Here is a 23,580-nt window from a genome sequence, read left to right as displayed (position 1 = left end):
TGATGACTGGAAACCAAACCCTAATACTTTTGTATCAAGTCAGGGTAGACTAGTGATACTGAAGTGACAAGAAACCTGAATGATCATGGTTTAGAACAGCTGGTTTCCTGCTCATACTGATTGCCATCACTGGAGTCCCGGGCTTTGCCCCATGCAGTCATCAACCTCACTGGAGGGTCACATAGCAGGCGTGGATGGAACAGCTATCTGGAACCGTGCCAGTAACCTTGGCAGAGGAAACAGGAAACACAGTGTCTCAAAAACACACGCTGGTCCTTGAAGCTTGTGATGGAAAATGACATAGGTCACTCACACATTCTTGATCGAAGTCTGTCACGTGGTCTGGTAGCACCTGAATTCAACAACGTAACAAAGGGGACGTCCTCCAAGGAGGAGACGTGGGTAGTGAATCACAGCCCTGTCAACGACTATAACTTCCTAGAGGATGTTATGCCAGCCTCGAATCTTCAAAAGGCACAGTAACCAGTTCAGCCAAGAGGGACGGGGACACTTCTACTCCAGACGCTGCATGTGTTACAGTCTGATGGGAGAGAGGAGAAAGAGAAGAAGCAAGAGAGAAGACTGGATGTATGGCCAGGGCGGACCCTGGAGGGCCTTGAACTTCACCTTGACGCTGATCATCATGGGAAGCCAAGAACGATTTTCTTTTTTCTTTTATGCCACAGGCCTATTTGGCGATAGCTGATATAGCAACAGAACTCTTTGTAAAACCGCATGAAAAATATTCATGACTTGGTTTGTACCCACCTGAGAATGTTTATTTTTAAAAAGCTCTACAGCGAGACTTTGATAGGAACCCTAGATTGAAAATGATGACTGAAAAGGATGCATCCAGCATTTACTGCGATCATAGGTGCTTTCAAACGTACTCAGATGGAAGACAGATCTATGCCCTTCATTGCACACTCCATGGTCAGGCCCTTTTACTTCTCAACAGAACGTTCATTGCAAGAGGCCCGTCTCCTTAGTTAAAAATTCATTGATGTATGTCTTCTTCATATTCAGTCCTAATTTTATTTCTAATTAGAAACCAGAGTGGATGTAAGATAAAGAATATATGATAGATCTTGGGGTATCTGGGTGGCTCAGTCAGGATATCACGGCCTGTGAGTTCCAGTCCCATTATTGCGCTCTGTGCTGACAGCTCAGAGCCTGGAGCCTGCTTCGGATTCTGTGTCTCCCTCTCTCTCTGTTCGCCCTCTGTCTCTCTCTCTCTCTCAAAAATAAATAAACATTAACAATATTTTTTAAAAAGAATATATGATAGATCTTAAAAAGTCAAAAGTATACTTAAAATATCCTTCCATTCACTCTCAAGTAATCTAAGCGTTCTTTTTTAAACCCCAAACTCTGCTCAAACCAGACTTTTTTGGGAAAATCTTACCTCTTGTGAACCTGTGGGTCTGCCCTCGCCAGGACTCTGGCTCTGGTCGTCCACCTGCTTCTGTTGGCGCCTAGTGACCCATCTTCTTAACAGCCCATCTTGGGCCGGGTCGGGCTCCTAGCCCTCCGCCCTGCAGCCCTGTCTTCGGGACACCCTTGGCCAGAGGCTGGAGCCTGGGCCCGGTGGCGTCAAGTTTCCCAAAAGGCCAACAGGGCACCCCTGGAGCCGCAGGGTGCTGCTAGGTGGCGTCGGGTGGGCGGGGGCAGTAGATGCAGGTCCGCATGGAGGTGCCAGAGGTTGGGCTCAGATGAGCTGAGCCGCAGGCGGGGCCCAAGGAAGGGCGGAATCCGGCCGGAGGCGCTGCTCTGCACCCACCCTTCCCCAGAGGAGCCGGGTCTCCAGGGACCTCCGGAGTTACACCTGCCGCCAGGGGGTCCTAGGAGCGGAAACACCTGCTGCCCTGCTGCCGCGGCCCCTCCTCGCAGGCTCATCTGTAAGGACTCTGGCTCCTGCCACTTGTCACGTCCCCAGTCCTTGTAGGCGCCCGGCCCACACTGCGCAAAGTCACAGGCGAGGCCCGCTCAGGTGCAGGAGAGCCGCTCTATGGAGAAGACGGTGCCAGGGCGGGCCCTCTGCGGCCAGGCGGGGCAGTGAAGTGCGCATGCGCGGGCCGCCCAGGGGACAGGCGCCCAGGAGGGGGTGGGCGGAGGCTGCTTGGAGCGGGAGCAGCGCTGGCGCAGAACCAGGGGTGCCGGCGGCGTCCAAAGCTAGCCGGGTGCACGTGTTGGCCCGTTGCACAGCCTTGGCGCCGCTGGTTCCTCCCGTCAGCTTGGAGCTTTCTAGAATTCATCCCAGAAGATCCTCGCTGACTGTTTCTCCAGCCTTTCTTCTCCAAAACCGCCTCCGGAATGGAGGGCTATCGACCCTATGCTACATACGGGGTCGGGTAGAGGGTCCATCAGTAATCCCACTGCCTTCTCAGGGTTTTACCTCAAATGGGCATCCAAATCAGTTCTGGTCAAATAACCATATAGGTAGGACTATTTGTATGCTTCTAGAATGTCCCGGCTCTCAAGATGATAGGTAGATAGATAGATAGATAGATAGATAATAGGTGATGGATAGATAGATAAACGATAGATAAATATTTCTTTTTTATTTATTTCTTCCTACCTTTCTTCCAATCCTTTCTTTCTTTTATTTGTTTTTGCTAAATTCAGTGCTACCCAATAGATTCCCCAGGAAGAGGTAGATGTTCGGTATCCGTGCTGTCCCATGTCATGACTAATAGTAGCCACATGTGGCTCTTGAGTCCTGAAATGTGGCTAGTGCCACTGAGGAACGGAAGTTTGAATTTTATTTGATTTTGATTCAATGTAAGTAGCCACATATGTCTAATGGTTGCCCCGCTGAAAAGCACAGCTCTGGATGGTGTCATGCCTACATGTAAGGCCGCGGTCGTATTACAAGCCTGTGAAATGAGACAATACTGATGGTAAAAAGGAGCAACAGAGGAAAATCCACATCCTTGGTGCATCATTGGAGCCCCAGGGGCCGCCCTAATTCTGATTCTTTGTTAGGTATTTATAAAGGTCTTGGATTTAGGTTTGGATTCTTATTGCATGATCTAAAATATCCTAGCTAATACAGATGGGCCTTAATTTTATATCGTCCAATATTCTCCAGCCTTGAGCTAACGTGTAAGCAATTTCACTATAGGAGTCTTACTCTAGCTTTGCGTATCCCACAATGCTTGTGATACACAATGCCTACACTGCATGTATTTGTTGAGAAGCACACAGACCAGGTTGAGGCCCTTTTCTGGCATTTTCGGCAGTGGGCTCTAAGGTGCGAAATGCCTTGTGAGAGTAGCCGGTATATCTGGTAACCAATCATGAGGAAATACAGAGTTCTCCCCAATATTGCTCTCAACTGCTCTCCCGTAAGTTAAATGTGATTGCCGTCGAACAGTCTTCCCATCGTTTACAGTAGTGATTTCTTGCACTATTTTGACATGGTTTTCTCCTAAATAAAAATTTACATAGAAATTCACTGTAAAAGAGCAGATGAACGGATAGCTGCTCGGCGTAGAGGTGGTGGTCAGAAGCTCCACATCGTTCCTCTCTCTGCTTGACTTGACCCCCTTCTGCAGACCTGGAGGTACCTTCTAACAAGCCCAGGGCTGCTGTGCAGAGAGCTCAGTCTGAAGAACTGAGATCTATATGTAAATTTCTACCTTGGTAAAATGCAAAACTATAAATAAGGGTAATTAAGTTCTGTAAGGCAGTAAGCCTTTGGTTATGAAATGAGCTAGCCAATGTTTTCATAATGTGTAAAAAAAAAAAATTTACAATGTATGTTCAACATTTAAAAGAGTAACACTTCCCTTGCTTTGTTTTTCATGCTGGAAGCATTGACATGAGGCCATTGGGAAATTGCTGTGTGTGAGCCTAAATTTGTAAAACTTGGTTTCCTAAAACACACATTTGTTTTGTCCCCACTTGCCTCCTTTCAAATACTTTTTTAAGCTGCCAGCGTAAAAATGATGTATATTTGACAAAATATGGAAAGGTGAACAAATTTTTCACCTAAAACTTTATTGTTAACAAGTGCAACACTGTCAATATTTCTGTATATTTTTTCCAATCTTATTCTATATTTTTGCAGTTGTAACCAAATATGTTATATTCTTCTAAACACATAATTAAGAACAGTTTTTCTGAATTATGTTAGCTAAGAAGACATGTTTCAAGTATGTTTATATATAGCTATCTAGATCTAAACATACATTTACATACATACATATGTGTGGGTGTGTCTCTTTTAATGGTTATTTCCCTTGGAAATAACAAAAATCGGGAAAAGGAGAAAAACAGAAGACTTTGAAAAGAATGATAATTCCATTATCTTCTCAGCAATAAATGGATTGAACTTTGAAATACATGTAAGTTGATTGATTTAAATATAAATAGCCATACAATGAGAAAGAATGAAATATGGCCTTCTGTAGCAACGTGGATGGAACTGGAGACTGTTATGCTAAGTGAAATAAGTCATACAGAGAAGGACAGATTCCATATGTTTTCACTCCTGTGTGGATCCTGAGAAACTTAACAGAAGACCATGGGGAGGGGAAGGAAAAAAAAAAATGTTAGAGAGGGAGGGAGCCAAAACATAAGAGACTCCTAAAAACTGAGAACAAACTGAGGGTTTATGGGGGTGGGAGGGAGGGGTGGGTGGGTGATGGGTATTGAGGAGGGCACTTGTTGGGATGAGCACTGGGTGTTGTATGGAAACCAGTTTGACAATAAATTTCATATTAAATAAATAAATAAATAAATATAGCCATATGTGGCTAATGGCTACCATATTGAAGAGCGTCATTCTAGAGAGTGGTGTCATGCTTGGGTACAAGGTCACTGTCATTCTATAAGCCTGTAGAAGACAACACTATGATGGTAAAAAAAAGAGCAATGGAGGGACGCCTGGGTGGCTCAGTCGGTTAAGCATCTGACTCTTGGTTTTTGACTCAGGTCCTGATCTCACCTGATTGAGGTGATTCATGAGATCGAAGCCCGAGTTGGGCTCTGTGCTGTCAGCACAGAACCTGCTTGGGATTCTCTCTCTCCCCCTCTCTCTCTGCTCCTTGCCCTCGTGTGTGCTCTCTCTCTCTTTCTAAAGTAAATAAATAAAATAAACTTTAAAAAAAGGAGCAATGGAGAAACCCCATGTCTTTTGTGCATCACCGAAACTCTATATAAACCAAGCCCAATGGCTACCCTAACTCTAGATTCCGTGTGAGGTGTTTATAAGGTTCTGTATTATTTAATCAGGATTTCAATCACATGAACCTGAAAGCATCCTAAATAACACAAATTCCCCCCTTAACTGTATCGATCGTGCCCTATCCTTAGGGCCTTATCGTCCTATATTTATCAGCACTAAACATTTAGCATTCAAAAAAAAAAAATCTGCAAAAGTTGACTAACAAAAATAACGGAAAACTAAAAGCTGTGTGTTTGCTGCACGCAAGATATTATAAATCACTTTTTCTTACTATCTCCCTTCATCCTCACAGCGATTAATCAAGACTTGGGACTCCCACTACCCCTAATTTGCAAATGAGGAAAGTACTAACACAGTACCTGCTGGGGCTATGGTCTCCAACACAATCAGACTCAAAGCCCAGCGTTTCTTGCATTTCCCACCAATGTTATGCAATAAAACACGATTTCAGGTCTTTGCTCGTTTGTCTCCTTCTCGGGGAGGCTTTCTTTGTATGCCCAACTTAGAATTCCTACTGCTGCCACTCACAATGTCCTCTTTTGTGCACCGCCCTGCTTTTTTTCTCTCTTCCGTACTTCATAACATCTCACATAGAATGATATGTATTGTTTTCTATATTTCCATCATCGTCTACAGGAAGATGGGCTTCATGAAGACAGAGATTTCCTTTCTTCTATTTTGTTTACTGCTATATTCCCAGTCCCTGCCTATAGATGACATTCAAAATGCATGTGTTTAAGGCATGAACGAATGTTCTACTTTGCTCTTCTTGGATTAATAGTGCTATAAACTTTTAAAACGATGATCAATTACTTTTCTTTTTTTCTTTTGAGTGATGTCTATTTCTCCTCTGAATCTGGCTCAGTCATGGAACTTAAGGCCCCGTTGCTAAAGACCAGGTGTGGCAAATGATCGCTTATCTGTACTATCTTCCAGAGATTTCTTCTCGTGCCCAGCTGAACTAAATTTCCGGTACCTCTTTCTCTGGATTCCAATCCTCCGGCTCCGTTTCTGGCAATTGACTTTTAGGGTATCCTGACTATGCAGAGGGATTTGGAAACACTTTTGCTGGTCTGTGGAAACTTGGAGTGGGGCTCACTCTGGGTCTCCCCATTGTTGAGCTGGAGTTTACCTGTGAAAGCCTCGGCAGGTGGGGCCAACCCGCACAGGCCCAGGAAGGTCAAGGCATTAGACAGTTACTTGTTTTGAGCCTCTGGATTGGCATATTATGTGTTAACCAATATTTTCTTCTTGAAAAAAAAATCTGTATTTGTTCTCTGTAATAAAAGAGTAACTTTTCATTATTTATTGAAAACACTTCTCGCAGCTCTAGTATTTATAAGTTGCCACATGGATTTGTATCTTAGGTTTTTTTTTTCTTATCAACTCTGGTTTTTTTCTTCTAACAAATTATTAGATCTTTACAGTTCATTCCTAACTTTAACCTCTTGTCAAAATATGCACGTTTTTTTTTAAATTCACAGTTTATCCTAAAGTTCTAATTCTCTCTAGTAAGAAGTGTATTCTCAGATTTCTGAGTTAATAATAATAATAATAATAATAATAAAAGGCATGAGTTGCCTATCTGGATTCCTCAATTTAATGGAAACTTACTATATCTGTCTCTAGCAACTGCTGAACATTTTCATGTGTAAAGGATTTCCATCTCAGGGTTAAAAAAAATCTATAAATTAAAGAGTCCTCTTAAATATATATTTTTTTATTTCTGCAAATGCATGCCAGGCATTGTGTTAGATGTTGGGGACAGATCAGAGAGAGCGACACAGTAGCTGGCCCACGAGTCTTTTCCTTCCAGCCACTACATATTTATTTTTGCGAGCATATTACATATAAAAATGTGTGCCAGGCACCACCGAAAGGACACTGACACACAGACCTTTCAGGAAGAGTCAGGATCCAGTCTTCATCCCTGCTCTGTTACTTGCACACCGTGTGGCCTAGTGGAAGTTTCCCGAACTTCTCATGTGTGCCGGGTCTCAAAATTATGTTCAAAAAGAAATTCTTCACCTGAGTCCCCAAACTAATCCTGCCTCAAAGTTTCTCCTATTGGCAAATGGGATCTCAATTCTTCCAGATGCTCAAACAGAAAACCTTGAAGTCCTTTCCAACACCTCATTTTCCTCTTACACAACTCATTCAATCTATTAAGAAGATACACCATCAGCTTTGTCTTCAAGACAGGTCCAGAATGTAATACTTAAGAAAAATCACCACCCCTATTATATGATAAAAGGAAACATCATTTCGGACCTGGACAACTGCTGTAATTTCCCAGCTCGTCTATCTGTTTCTACCTTCTTCCCCTATGGTTCCTGTCCACAGGGCTGCCCGTTACTTTTTATTGTTGTTGTTGTTTTTAATACACCTTATTTCTGAGAGCAGTTTTAGGTTCACAACAAAATTAAGTGGAAAATACAGAGATTTCCCATATCCTCCCCCACACCCCTGACACACAACAGCCCCCAGTATCAACACCCCCACCAGACTGGTGCCGTGGTTACAATCCATGAACCTTCACTGATGTATCATAATCTCCCAGAGTCCGTGGTCTATATTTGGGTTCGCTCTTGGCGTTACACCTGCTACGGGTTTCAACGAATGTATAAGGGCATGTAACCGCCACGGTCATATCATATAGACCCTGTTATCTTTTCAACGTGGGGTTGAGTCCCTAATCTGCTCAAGACTCTTTGATGGCTTGCTCTTGCTGGTTCTCTACAGATGTTTCCAGATGGTTGCCTTCACCTCCCCCTTGGCCACACTGCTCTTCTGCAGGCATCAGCTCAGCTCGCCCCTCGCATGGCCACTTGCTTTCACTCCAGCACTTGGAGGAAGGACAGGCGTCACAGCCACCCCAGCTCTGCTGGAAGCCACTTTACTCTCCACGCCCTTGTTCGTCTTTCTTTCTTATCTTCCCCAAATATTTTATGTATTTTTTTTTCTTTATGTGTCTGCTGTCATTTTGTTCTGACATAACGTAAACCATGAGGCTAAGGACTTTACTCTTTTTGTTCGCCATCACACTGAATAAATCGACTTCTCCGTGCCTCCGTTTTTCCATCTGTAAAATGGATGTCATAATAGAAACCACAGTCTGGGATTTCTACAATGATGAAATAATGTCCCAAAGCAGATCAAGTTCTGCCCAGCGTCACTTGCTCACTACGTGTTAGTTGTTACTATTTTTGTCATTTTGAAGATCAGATTGAGAGCTCACGGTCTTTTCCTCTGGCTCTTTTTCCTCCTTTTAAACTTCAGTCACTTTAGACTCTTTCAAACTAGTTTCTGGACCTTATGAATCTCTGCCATTCTATGTATATTAATAGCTCTACCAGGCCCTAAATACTTAGCAGCTGTCATCTTAAAACACATTAATATAGTGTTTTAAATGACAATATTCTTCCAATAGGGAAAATGAATGTGATTTAAAATAGTCTTATAATAATACATAACAATCATAATAATGCCCACTTTATATGGAGAAACTGCTATGTGCCAGAGACTGTTTATGTGTGTTTTTCTAACGCTTTCTAGGACTTACAATGATCTTGCAAGGCTGAGATTATTTCACCAAGTTTTAAGACTAGGACATCGGATGTTAGAGCAGTTAAGGCCACATTGCCTCTTTAGACCACAAACCCAGTAAGAGGTGGGCTTGGGATCTAGTAGCAGGATGCTTTGGTTTCAAAACCTCACTCTTTTTACTATGACATGAAGCTTGGGCAGTGATGATGGGGCTTTAAGGGAACATAACAGTAACACTCACACATGTGAGGCGCACAGAGGCTGGCACGGACTCCACAGGGCAGGTATGGCCACGAGCAGGGACATCTGGAGGGCCTCGAGCAGCCACACCATATATATATATATATATATATATATATATATATATATATATAGTGTATAGAAAAGTAGAGACCATCTAGTCCAAGCAGACGGATATATCCTGTAATATAATATATACAACATTTAACATGCCATCATTTGAATCTCACTGGCTGCCTGAAAAATACCTGATTGGTTAATTGCATTTAGCTTTTCTGTTTATTGTTCTTTACACTGTGTGTGAGTGTGTGTGTGTGTGTGTGTGTGCGAGCGCATGGTTCATATGTTCTTCCTCTCTCTGACTTGGTGCTGGGCTTTTTGCAAAGAGAAATATCCATTTTGGGTGTTTTTCTCTTGAAGTGTATATTCATATTTTAGGAAGTAACCGAGATTTTTCTTGGTTAAAGCAGTATTAGGAAGGTGGGGGTAAGGCATTCACTTATCTTTGCCTATAAAATGAATTCTATGCAGTTCTTCATTTGTTTATATTCAAAGTCAGTTTTTCTCCCTTATACCAGGAGAATTCCACCCTTCCTTTTTGCCTTTTGGGGGCAACTGGGTACCTCAGTCAGTTGAGTGTCTGATTCTTGATTTCGGCTCAGGTCATGATCCCAGGGCCGTGGGATAGAGCCCTGTGTCAGGTTCACTGCTGAGTGTGAAGCCTGCTTGGGATTCTTGGGATTCTCTCTCTTTCCCTCTGCCCCTCTCCCGAATTCGTGCATTCTTTCTCTCTCTTCCTCTCTCTCTCTCAAAAAAAAGTAGATGATAACCAAAATGAGTTACTAAAAAAATAAAATGAAAAGGTTAGTGATATTCCCCCCCAAAATCCCTAGTTATACTACAAAACCAGTGATCAAACTATTTAATCCTTAATGTAGGAAAATCCTTCTTGAGGGTAGACACATTTTGGGTTTTGTTGCCAGCTGCCTAAAGACGCACACCAAAAGTCTCAGTTTAGAACAGGCTTCCATTTCACTTGTTTCTTGGCAACCCCACATGAGGGTGGGTTTGACTGTCAAAAACCACACTTTGCACACAAAACAAAACAAAGCAGAAAGATGAGGTTGTTGCAATTGTTTCCATCTCTAAATCAGGAAACCCAAGGCTATGGGAGCAAAGAGTTCTAAGTTTCTCACAGACTAAGGGATTTTTCTGGGATAACTATGGAGGAATTTGGCTTGTGCAGCTGATTGGGTGCCTAGTGATCTTTCTTACTTTGGATCAGATTAGCTGTCAGATGAAGAAGGAAGTCCAGTTATGGCCTGACCAGACTTGAAGTTTGGAGATTGGAGGATGCCCTCTACCAATTTCTGAGAAGCGCTGTAACTTCCTGTGAAGTTGGGTGAGGGTTCCTTCATGCACCTGCACTGACTGTCTCCATCATGTCCTTGACGTAGGTGACTCCATTTCTGTTTTGGTCTATAGAAGTCATAGGTATGAAATAAATCATGTCAAAGCAAGGGTCGCACATGGGGCATTTGTAGATATCACCTGACATAAATCTTCCTGACATGTAAACCAAGCCTTTTTATACGCCTTTTACAGATGAAGAAATTGAGTTCTAAGTAGGTTGCTTAAGTCACAGAGATAGGGATGTTGCATAGACTTAAAATTGGTTTTTCCCCTTAAACCATGGCACTTTAAGGGATGGCTTTTTTTGCCCCCTGGCCTGATCATTGAAAATACATAGTATACACACAACAAAACAAGATCAAAGAGTACACAAGTGTATAAAGTCCAATGCCATTCCATCATTTCCAAATCTACTTTGCAAAATTTATCATTGTTATTTAATATACAGTTTTCTAAATTTTTCAATGTCTAGACGACTGGAGTTACACCAGGGCTGGGCCAAGGTTTGCCTGCACATGTATTTTGCTTGGCTAATGCCGTATTTTTAAAGCATTTAAATGAAATGAAAACATTAAACACACACACAAAAGTATACATTAGCACCTGAATCTAGTCTACCTTGTCTTTAAGAAATCTAAATATCTGACTAGGTGGGGCACTGGTTCCCACGGGGCTCCAGTCGGCAGGCACCGGGGATGCTGTGCCCCAGTCCACACATCCCCCTCCCTTCTAATGTGCCCAGTCACCTGCCCTAGCCCACACCTGGTCTGATATTACCTGGGTGGCCCCTGGGAGCACTTTCAGCTTGAAACTCATATATTTATTCGTTAAACTGCTTTTTCCACTTATGATTCTATTGGGACTGTCTTTCCATATCTTTCCTTCATTTCTTAAATACTTGCCCACTAGTCCATTGTTTGGCTACAATATCCTTTATTTCACCCTCTCACTGTTGAAGAAGAGTTAAGCCTGTTTCTGATTTCTGCTATTGAAGAGCTTTAACGATTGTCCTTATATGTGTATTTTGCCACTGTGTTTGTGTTGCAATAAAATATAGTCCTAGAGGTGGCAATGCAGGGTACAAAGGGATGCGTGTTTTGTCCTCTGAGGAATTGGCCAAATAGGCATCTAAAGTGTGCACTGAATATATTACATGTAAAAGCATCTATTCCCCAGGGCTCTCATATGGATCAAGTCACATGTTAGTAGACACTCAAATTTGGAACCATTTTGGGAAAAGCGTGCCTTTCAGCACAATGAAAGAAACAAAGTACCATAAACTTTATTTCAAAATGCATTTTAAAACACTTACATCCACACTGAACTTTAGTCAAGATGCCATCACGGCTGATGGTGGAATCACTCTTAACTGTAAAGTAAGACAGTAACGAAGAAACCACAGGAAACTGTTCTGCTGTGCTTAGATCCTCTTTGGTAAATGCCATAAAGAACTCAAAAGAAATGAAACATTGCTATAGGAAATTGTACTGAGGGTGGCTTTTTAATTGTTCCTCGCTATTGACCTATTGTTTGAATAATTTTAAGGAAAAAAAATCCCTCCTGAGAAGGAAATATAATAAATACCACTTAGGAAACACAGAGATATAAATATAATTATGAGAAGAATGTGCTATTTCTGCCAAATTACTAGTGGAAAGCTAAAAAGGAAATTAAAGCTTTTTAAACCCCAGCAAAAATGTTCACTTTACAAAGAATAAATCCTGCTTAAACCTAACCTGAAGTGAGATTTGTGAAAGACTGACCTGACATTCATCTCCAAAAACAAGAATGAGAGTGTGAGCACAGAAGTATTTATGACTTCGCTCTTACTAGAATGTGATCATTGATCTAAGTATTTTTCTATGACAACAGAGATCATGGCTGTTCTTTTATACATTTCCTTCTTAACAAGTCATTTTAAACTGTGTGTGTGTGTGTGCGTGTGTATTATATATGCATGTGTTTATATGTGTGTTTGTACACACATATATATAAACTAGAAACTGTATGAGGAAGATACATACGTATACATCTTCCTCAAGCAGAATATAAAGATTGACCCTTAGTTTCATTGCAGTTTAAATAAATTTCCCTCTTTATTTTCCAAAAGTAAATTCCTTGTCCAATGATCAACTACACAGAAAACCAAAGTCAATCTTTATCATATAAGAGCACCTCCAGGGGTGCCTGGGTGGTTCAGTTGGTTAAGCATCTGACTCTTGATTTTGGACCAGGTCGTGATCTCATGGTTTGTGGGATTGAGCCTCCCTTGGGGCTTTGTGCTGACAGAGCAGAACCTGCTTGGGATTATTTCTCTTTCTCTCTTTCTCTCTCTGCCCCTGCCCACCCCCTCTCTCTCTAATAAACTTAAAAAAATAAAAATAAAAAAGAGAATACTTCCATGACAAAGATTTTAAAATAGAAGTGTAGAAATTCTCTACCCTGAAATAGATCAACTTTTCCATTTCTTTCAAATCACTACTTTCCTTAACCTTAAAATGCCCCATTTTAACTTTTCAGTTCTCATTTCTCTCTGAGTAGATAACGATAGTAAATGACTTTTACACACTTTGGTAGAGATTCAATGAAAAAAAATCAATATATTACTTATGCCCATCCTTGATCTGCCAAGTGAACATTTTACAGCCTTCCCTTCCCCCATATCCGTTGCAAAATGGGCCAGATCAGAAAAATATGGGAATAAATACACCACTTTACAAATGAGAACACATGTTATCCTTGTCCAAGTGGGCTATAGATCACATTTTGCTTAAAATATCCTAAATTTAAAATTCTCCCAATAGATTGAAGCAGTGTAACATTAATTCATTCAACAAACACTTGTTCAAGATTTACTATGGGCTAAGCTTCATATAAGGTGTTGCAAAGAATATTAGGAACTATCAGGTCATTTCTTCTTAAAATATGAGTAAGAAAGTACATGTAGGTAATTATCTGGAAAGCTCAAATTTTGACCCAGACAAAAGAAAGGGACGACTGACAAATGTAAAGCTCTCCACTTAATTTAAAAATAATCTGTTTCATATGTTCACATTTAGAAAGAACTGAGAACTGGCTAACACAGAACTCCCTTAAAAGTGTCTGTCATCATCCCAGACTGAGCCCCAAGATGTTAGAGTGCAATAAAAATATTTTTTAATGTTTATTTATTTTTGAAAGAGAGACAAAGTGTGAGCAGGGAGGGGCAGAGAGAGAGGGAGACATGGAATCCAAAGCAGGCCCCAGGCTCTGAGCTATCAGCACAGAGCCCCACTCGGGGCTTGAACCCACAAACCTTGAGATCATGACCTGAGCCAAAGTCAGATGCTTAACCAACTGAGCCACCCAGGCACCCAAAAAAATCTTACAGTAAATAAGAAACATTGGCCAGAATCAACCGAGGAGGAAGTGTCTATGTGCCCAACACACAGTAGATACTCAACAAACTGTTGGGAAATGAATCAATACATGAACTGTCTTCAAACATGGTTGTAATAAATACCTGAGGAATAAAGCAGGTTTGTTCCCTATTTTCACTTTTGTAGGGTGGAAATAAATAATGTGAAGAAGAACTGAAAAGAAAGCAGGTTCCTCAACCTATGGTCCTATTTTGTAAATAAAGTTGTATTAGAACACCGTCACACCTACTTAGTTACCTTTCTCTGTGGCTTCCCTTAAAGACTAGATTATTTACTACGTGGATCTTTATGGCTATTCCCTGCCACCAGCAGTGTTCTAGCAGGGTCCGTGGTAACCTTGTTACAATAGTGCTGAGGAATGTGTAAAATAAAGGGGTGCACTGCTAATAAAGGGGAAAAGGAGAAACATCAACAGTGCATTTCATGTTGAAGCTTCTTCATTCTTTATTATTTTTTTAATGTTTGTTTATTTTTGAGACAACGCAAGAGACAGAGTGCAAGTGGCCAAGGGGCAGACCGAGGGAGACACAGAATCCCAAGCAGGTTCTAGGCTCAGGGCAGTCAGCACAGAGTCCGACGCGGGGCTCGAACTCATGAACCGTGAGATCATGACCTGAGCCCAAGTCGGACGCTTAACCGACTGAGCCACCCAGACGTCCCTAGAAACTTCTTCATTCTATTGCAGCTTCTCCTGGGCTTATTTTCTTGCTTTCCTACGTAGGATGATTTTCAAAAAATATGCGTTTCTGTGATCAACCACACTTAAAAAGGACTACACATCGTAAGCTCTTACTGAAGATTCTTAAAAATCTTTAAGCACCTTTTTACTTTTATTCTGATGTGATCCATGGGCAAGGAGCCAGGGTCCCTTTGTTTAACCCATTATTTGCCAATTATATTTGAGGAAGGAACTCCTGTTCTCAGAGCACTCTTTAAACTCACTAGAGTGCTAGCATATATGGGGCTTTCCTTCAAGAAGATTGCTTCCTTTGTCCATGTAAAGGAACTGGTAGCAGTGTCCTAAGTAGTGTAGATATGCACAGTGGAAGATGACCATAAGGACGAGAATACATGACAGACATGACTAGAATACCAATAAAGCACATGACAAAGTATGGATCAACTCGGTGATTAGAAGTTTGTCCATACTAGGACAGTGTTTTTCCAAGCAGCCCATGGACCTTCGGCATCAGACTCACCTGGGATACTTGTTAAAAGTGCTAACTTTGGGGCGCCTGGGTGGCTCAGCCACTTGAGCATCTGACTCTTGATTTTGGCTCAGATCATGGTCCCAGTGTCGTGAGATGGAGCCCCACATCGGGCTCTGCACTGACAGTGTGGAGCTTGCTTAGGATTCTCTCTCTCTCTTTCTCTCTCTCTCTCCTGCTCTCTGCCCCTCCCTACTCAGGCTCAGTCTGTCTCTCTCTCTCTCTCTCTCTCAATCTCACTCTCCCTCTCTCAAAATAAATCAACTTAAAAAATCTTTTAAAAAAGTGCTAACTTCATGGTTCCACCCAAGACATAATAAATCAGAATATTTGTGGTGGTGATGTAGATCTTGATTTTGACAAGTCCGCAAGGAATTTTCCTATCCCTTATTATTAAAGAACCAAAGCCTCCAGAAGATCAACAGAGATCTCTGGGAGACAATCCCAGGGCCCACTTGTCCATGATGTTCCTATTTTCCACAGAGCTTTGGTAAAGTGGTATATCATTCAAACATGAAGCCCTACTGCCTTGACACCATATCAGTGAAGGGTGTAAGTAGATTAATGTAACTCTGGGAAAACCACAAAACAAATATTTGCACCTATCAGAGCAATCTGTTTACCAAATTATAAGAAATCAAGAACACTTGCAAAGAAGTTTCGGCTTCATTTCACATATTTCTGTAAAGTTTTTCTTGAATCCTTTAGTCTTCCAAAATGTCTTCATCCCTTGAACTTGATTGTAATTTACTTTCTTTCTAAATATTTATATTGCACCGAATATGATAAAAATCTTTTATTTTATATTTGATAATTCTTATCGCCCCATTGCATATACTTAAAAACATGTTTGTACATTGTGGGACACAGCAGGGACAATTAACTCGGTTTTATGAAATACATGTGATGGATTCAATTTACTGAGAGCTAATCCCAGGTAGATAGTAACATATGTATCAACCCTGACAAGCCTTGTTCATGGCTCCTATTCCTGTTCATGTCTGAGCTATTTCCCCATTTCTGTCTTGTTTATAAACACGGGTGTCCATGACTTTAGGGAGATGATCTTCGGGGGGAAGAGTGATTCCAAGGTCATATAATACTGGGAAATAGTGGCTCAGCGGTGAAGCTGGGAAAACAGAGTTTAGAGTCTGCTTGTTTCATTAATCAGATAGGCTCAGGCAGCAAATCCCCCGCAGTCACAAGGTACAAGTTGAATAACAACAACAACAACACTATTGTGCACAAAAAGGAATGTTTCTCCGAGTGGAGAACGTGGTAAAAATTGTGTATCCCCAAGGTCATAGAAGCAACCAGGCATCCCGAGCCTTAATTAGAAGAAGGTGTCGAAAAGAGTTCTCTCGAGGTGCTAATGCGATGCGCATGTGTCGGGCGGGAAAGGTGCGGGATCGGTGATGAGGCGACGTGGTTTCTGGTAGCTTGCTGCATGGCAGAACTGTAAAGAATGGAGTGAATGTATAGATTCAGAAAGGAAACAATATCATAAAAACATGAAGGCACAATTCAGTAGTGGTGGGGAACCCTTTGACAGAAGATCAGAGAGAGCTCTAGAGTAAGACCAAGAGGAAACCCCAAATATACCACTTAGACATTAGTTTTTCAAGCAAAGATGTAAGTGGGGGTCCACATTCCTATGGTCCAATAGAAAAAAAAAAAAAAAAAAAAAAGCCCAGGACTGCTCTCAAAAAGATCGGGGGCCACCACTGGGGGCAGCAGTCGGTGTGGGTGTGTGGAAGGGGGTTACCTCAGCAGTCCACCTTGGTGCTCAGGTCATGAGATCGAGCCTTACCTGGACACCAGCCCACTCCTGCAAGAACGTCTTTAGTCTTCAGACAATTTTTCCTGGGTTTGAAGGAAACTTGGATTAATGAATGAGAAAAAAAAAAGGGGGGGGTAAAAGCTGAATGTCTCTTTAAGGCACAAAACAGTCTATCATAAAAAGTAAATTCAAGGGGTCTGTAATTTCATAAGGACAGGAGTCTGCCCCATGGCCATAGTAGGCACACGGGAATTACATTTGCAAGAGAATATAATTTTCCACCAAACTTTCTCACAGAAGCAAAACTTAGTTATGCCTTTGAATACCTTCTGCGCTGAATTCAGCACAGGCAGCCTGAGGGGATGCAAGTTACCACCGTTAACAAGGAAAAGCTCAAGAAAGATCCAAGGGTTTTTGATTATCTCTACGTATTTCTATATCAGTGTCTACATTTTTACTAGATCTAGATATTTTGTAGATTCTATATGTGTATATCGGAGATAGGTTAATATCAGCCCTCAGCTGTCTATGGCTTCTACCTACTGCTCCTTTCCGTAGTTTTCTGCACTTCTGTTGGATTGTGGCAACAGAAAGGGATACACTGCAGAGTTATCTGGCCGGGCGGCTTACAGTTTGGAAAATAACTAAATGTCTTTGCAGTTGGCTGTCCGTATTCCTGGGATGGAGGAGGTCGGTGCCCTATTTTGGGGACCACACAAGAAGGAATGGGTTCTATCAGCTAAAGTACTGAATTTTCCGAGCGAGGCCTCCACGTAGCAGATTGCAGTTGTTTGTCGTTGTGTTGTTTGTTTGCTTCTGATTATTTGCTTCTCCCGCCCTCTTTCTGGGCTCTTTCAAGGTCAGCAGCTCCTGAGAGCCCTCCTCTCTTGACTTCCCCAGTGTCTGCTCAGAGTTGTTCCCAAGGAAGCTCCGGTTGCTGATCAGAAGTAGCAGCTCTGCTCCTCTCATGGTACATTTACTGAGAATTTGAGAGCAATCAGATGGATCATGAAGAGTAATGAGCTCTAATTTAGAGTGAATTGAACAGGCAAGATGCTGTCTTTGCCTGAAACGTATCCTTCAGAAACCTTGTTTTGTGGTTCGACCGTTATTGCCTTAAGACCCTAACACCATCTAGGTTGATCCTAAGCCACTGCGCTCTCTGACTACGACAGCAAATGTATTTCCCCTCTCTAAAATTCAATTTAGTTAAATTTAATTTTCATTTCTTTTTTTTTCTTTTTTTTAGAATTTTATACCAACTTTTAAGACGCTAACGTTCAAACTGTATTTGAAAAGGAGACAATGAAGCTTTTTAAAACACTAAGATATGCCTGCCAGCTTAGAGATGACCCTTTCCGGGGGTGCCTGGGTGGCTCAGTCCACTGAGCATCTGACTCTTGATTTTAGCTCAGGTCAGGATCTCATGGTTCGTGGGTTTAAGCCCTGCACTGGGGGCTTGGAATTCTCTCTCTCCTCCCTCTCTGACCGTCCCCTGATCATTCGCTCTCTTTCTGTCTCTCAAAATAAATAAGTAAATATATACTTTTTAAAGATGAACCTTTGCCTCCCATTTCTACCTCACCCACTGCTGTGGCCCTAGTAACTTTTGCAGAACCACAAGATGTCTGAGTGATGCTGCTATGACATCAATGCTTTTTCAGATAAAGAGTATTCTGTGGGACTAACGCTAGCATTCACGTTGTCTCCTGTAGAAGTCCTGGTTAGAGAGTGAAAGCTCAGGTCTACTCAGAATGTTCTCTCCTATTTACCTTCCTATGTGCCAGAAATAGCCTTTCATCAAAAAATAATTTTAATTTTTTAAGTATTTATTTTAAGCCTACACATCTGTGGCTGGAATGAACCAATTGAGAGAAACTAGTTTAATCATTCTCATCAGATAATCGTCTTATTATATTTATGTTTTGCTACGATTTTTCTCATAAATTCCAACTCATCCTTCTTGCCGTCTCAGAAAAATCTGTTGAACTTGGAGAAAATCCATGTTCTGAGTGAGAATATTCTGCCTGCCAAATGGTGACGGTTGGCATTTGAAGAAAAAGTAAACAGAAAGTGAAGTAGTGAGATAATTATTTTTATGAAAAGTCCCAACAGGAACAATATACCAAAGTTTGTTCTTCAATTACTTTAGACTATAACTAGGCAATCTGAAGAGGATGACGGGAAAGATGATTCCAGATTTCTATTTGAGTTACACTAGTTCCAAAATGTAAAATTATATCATATTCTCCCAGATATTAGTGCAATTAACCGAACAGCAGATGCCATTCTTTATGGACACTTGCTTATGCACTGAATGAGAAAGACGCAATTATTGGCTTGATCCAGATGGCCATGGGAAGTAATTGAGATTCAGAAATAGTAAAATTTCTGAAGAAATATGAAAGAGATACTGAATCAAAAACAGATTTCAAAAAAAGATCATGGGAAACAAATTCAAGCAAGGAATAGGGCTTTAAAAACTGTGTGATTTTAAAAACTCACATTACATGATGTCAGATGGCATGGATTTAATACCAATGTTGCAACTGTACTTTGTTCATTAGATACTGCATAACACTATTTCTTCTGAACCCCTGATTCCCAGGGCACGGTCAGATCCAAAATGATAATAAATATGTGACTCAGTAGCTCCAAATTTTCACAAATCTAACAATCATTCATTTCCAGAGTATGAGATGTGTCACAAAAATTCCTATACAGTTTCTTGTTCTATAAAGGCTCTGAAAGCATGTCTAGTTATTCTCAAGAAATCTCAATATACGAGCGTGACATTCTTGCCACATAAGGCCAACCTTGTGTCAATCAGGACTACTGTTTGGAACAAAAGGAATGAACTCAGTTAACAGAAACAGAAAAAATAAATTATCATAAGGGTGCAGATAAATCAGAGCATCAATAGGGAGCCTGGAAACTCAGATTTGAGGACCCAGGTTCAGAACGTGGGTGCTCCCAACTCCAGTGGAATAAATTCTAAGTGCTGCTTGCCATCACAAATGGAAAAACCCAAGTGGGGATATTTACATGGACATATTTAGGTCCCCTGGCCTTACTGGAGCTAGACATGTCTTGGGGAGCAAGTATCTACTCATCCGTCCTTTCTCCTTCTTCCTTCCTTCCTTCCTTCCTTCCTTCCTTCCTTCCTTCCTTCTTTTCTTGCTCCCTCCCTCCTTTATCTTTTTCTTTTTCTTTCTTTCTTTCTTTCTTTCTTTCTTTCTTTCTTTCTTTCTTTCTTTCTTCTCCTTCCTTCCTATCTCCTTCCTCCCTCCCTCTTTTTTCCTTCTCTCTTTCCTTCTTTCCTTTTCTTCCTCCTTCCTTTCCTCCTTCTTTTCTTCTTCCTTCCTTCCTTCCTTCCTTCCTTCCTTCCTTCCTTCCTCTCTCTTTTTTTTTGATGTAAGGTAGATTCAGAAAGCCGAGATGCTGAGCATCCAGAGGAATGAAAGTGCTCATGAACAGGTGGTGTCATTTCTCCACTGTGCCCACCCAGTGGTGTGGTGAGGCAGTCTCTCAACTGTGGCCACTTTCCAGTTCAGAAAATATGACACTATGGACTGAATTTATATTGCTTTGTTTAAGAAAGTTTTATGACATACAATTTCTATTATTGTTGTCAAGGTTTCCTGTGTTCGTTATGAAATAATTGGAAAACAGACAGGCAAAGAGAAACAATAGCACTCATAACTCATCCAGCTGGAAATAACAAGGGGTCAACATTTTGTTGTGTTTCTCATGTTTAAAAAAAAACTTTTAGGGGCGCCTGGGTGGTTCAGTTGGTTAAGCATCTGACTCTTGGTTTCAGCTCAGGTCATGATCTCATGGTTCATGGGTTCGAGCCCTATGTTAGGCTCTGCCCTCAGTGTGGAGCCTGCTTGGGATTCTCTCTCTCTCCCTCTCTCTCTGTCCTCCCCCCCCCAATAAATAAATAAACTTTTACAAACTTTCAAAATAAAAATATAGTTGTGTGTGTGTCTAAATATATATGCAAATACACACACACACACACACACACACACACAGTTGGGTAACTTGAGAATACAAAACAATATATCTCAAAGATTTTTCACATTTCACAGTTTTTCTACATCTTTTCAACTTACGTAAATTCCATCAAATTACTGTATCATAATTCACTTAATGCACCCCCTATGGCTGCCATTCAGGGAGATCTCTTTGTATGTTTTTCCTATGATAAACAAGCCTACAACGAACATCTTTATAGAAATTGTGCAATTATGTTCTTAAGACGAATTTTTAGACTTGGTTCCTCACAGGATCAAAGTGGGATTCCTAATTGTCTTTTATATGAAAGCAAAAGCTCCAGATTATCTCACTGAGACAGAGCTGGCATCCTGTAGTGAACAGCTGCTGACTTATAATGGGATCCATCAAGATGAGAGTCTAAGTTGTTTCCCCTCTTTGCACTGTTTGATAAAGATAAGGCCCAAGAAGAAAGTGAACCCCTGATGGCCAATCAGATTCCCAGAATGGAGTCCAGTCATTAGGGAGCAAATTTAGGACCAAAAAATTCCGTTTGCCTCTCTCTACCCACATCCAATAATGTCCAAATCGTCTTTATCTATCCTTCAAATGATGACCAAAGTACTGCCATTCACGAAAGCTTCTTAAATGGGAGGGATTCCTCCCTGGGTTTCACTCCCTTTACATGTATTTCCTGCCACCTCCCCCCCCCCACCCGCCCACCCACAAATTTTGGCTGGAGAGGATAGTTACTCTACACCCTGTTCTCTATGCCCTCATTTGCTCATATTCCACAACCAAGACTCTACATTTTTACCTACCATTCTTTGTTAACCGACCTAGAAAAAAATCTTCATTTTCATCGCAAATATAACGTGTGCTAATTTTTTTAAAGCTGTAATTACAGAAAAGCATAAATAAATACAAACAAGTATAAATGAACATGCTCTGGAATCCAGTCCTTACACAGAATCTGATTTCTAAGTGCCACTGTTCGCCAGGAGTGTTTCTTGGGGGCCCCTATCATCTCTCAATATATACCAGTCTTTCTAGTTAACAATGATAACCAACAGAGTCAACCAGTAATTTGCAAATGATTCAAGCCTCTTTCTGGATTTCGGATGCTTCTTTCAAGTGCCTTCTGTATCCCTTTGCCTGAAGGATTATTTTGTTCAGTGTCTGTGCCTTGGCTCTGAGGCTAGTGACTCTTTTGATCCCAAGATGCCAGCCAGCACCTTCCAGTGTTGCATTCACCCTCATGCATACCTGCCTGGTGGGAAGTGTAAACATCTTCGTCTTGGTTCCTGGTGTGCCCTGAGAGTCATTCTGGTGGCTTATCTACAGATGATATCTTGATAGGATCTTGATTAAAAAACAAAAAAAAAAAAAACCAAAAAAACAAAAAAACCCCGTGCAAATTGGCTTGTCTTGATCACTTGTTCCTCCAGTTGAAGAAGGAAGAGACTAGCTTTCTCAAACCACACAGCTGATCATGAGGAGGAGGTGACCTGTCCAAAAACTGTGACAAGAGAAACGGATGCTTGGGGCACTTAGAAATATTTGAATTCTTAAGCATAGACCTCAGACCTTCCAGTGTTCCTTTGCAGCTCCATTTCTAATCTGAGCCCAAACTAGACTGCTCAGTGTTCTCAGAAATAGGATTCGTTTTTGCTTTTGTTTTTGTTTTACTATACTTCTAAGGCTTAGCCTAAGTCGTTCTCTTAGCTTAAATGTTATTTGTACTAGACAGGTTTCCCTGGCCCTTATCACTTGTCCATCACCACCCCAAATAGATATAATTGCTTTTGAATCCATATTTCCATGGCACGTTGCAAAAACCTCCATTAAGGTCTGGATCACGTAGACTTGCAGAAATTCATGTTTACGTTCCCGTCTCTCTTAGTTAACTGTGAATTGCCAAGGTTAAGTCTTTTCAGCTTAATAAACCAGGATGCCTAAGAAAGTGCTTTGGCGAAAATGTAAACTCAATAAACATTTACCAAATTCAATTTTTGTACACTTAGCAACAGAAATATTTCAGAGTTGTGCATACTATTCTCGTTAATCCAATCAGCTTCAACCATACATCGTAACCGTGCGAGAAGGTTCGAGCTACTGCAGTATCACTGACATATAAAAGCATTGCAGTTATTGGTTGGTAAGAACAAGAAAGCAATCTGTACTATGAACAGGCTCCATCATATTTATAGACCATTTTCTTCTAATCAAACATTTATTGAACATCTAAGCACCATGCACAATGCTAGAATCAGAGGTTGTTGATGTTTTCTATAAACGTTGACAATAGTGAGATTCTCTTCTCTTAAAAGTTGAGTGTTGTGGGTGGCCATCCATCTGCAAGGCCAAGCAGAAAACACCCCGAGACTGTGATACTGTGATTTTTCTGTGCACAGACGAACGCTTCTAAGTTGCAATGCACTCCGTTAATTAAACAAGTCTGTATGTCCATAATTTAATTTGCTGAAATAATTCACACAAGGTATGGGAAACTGGGTTCCCCGGTTTCCCATAAATGTAATTGATGTAATGAGCAGCTTTCTCTTTTGAGTCACGATGCCTTACAGTAATACCTGTCTCATGTGATACCAAGCGCTCTTGGAGTTGCACAGAGAAATAATTTTCTAAGTGCAATTCAACTCAATGGAGATAGATATCACATCGCATCAGAGACTTCAGAAGTAAAGAAAAGTGAAAATTACTTCAGTGAACTTGGTGGGTGGAAAGAGTAAAATCTGAGTCAAAGAATAACTCACATGAACTCAC

The sequence above is a fragment of the Neofelis nebulosa genome, chromosome 1 (genome assembly GCF_028018385.1).
Source record: "Neofelis nebulosa isolate mNeoNeb1 chromosome 1, mNeoNeb1.pri, whole genome shotgun sequence".
In the NCBI taxonomy this organism is placed as follows: domain Eukaryota; kingdom Metazoa; phylum Chordata; class Mammalia; order Carnivora; family Felidae; genus Neofelis; species Neofelis nebulosa.
This window is presented reverse-complemented; position numbering follows the sequence as displayed.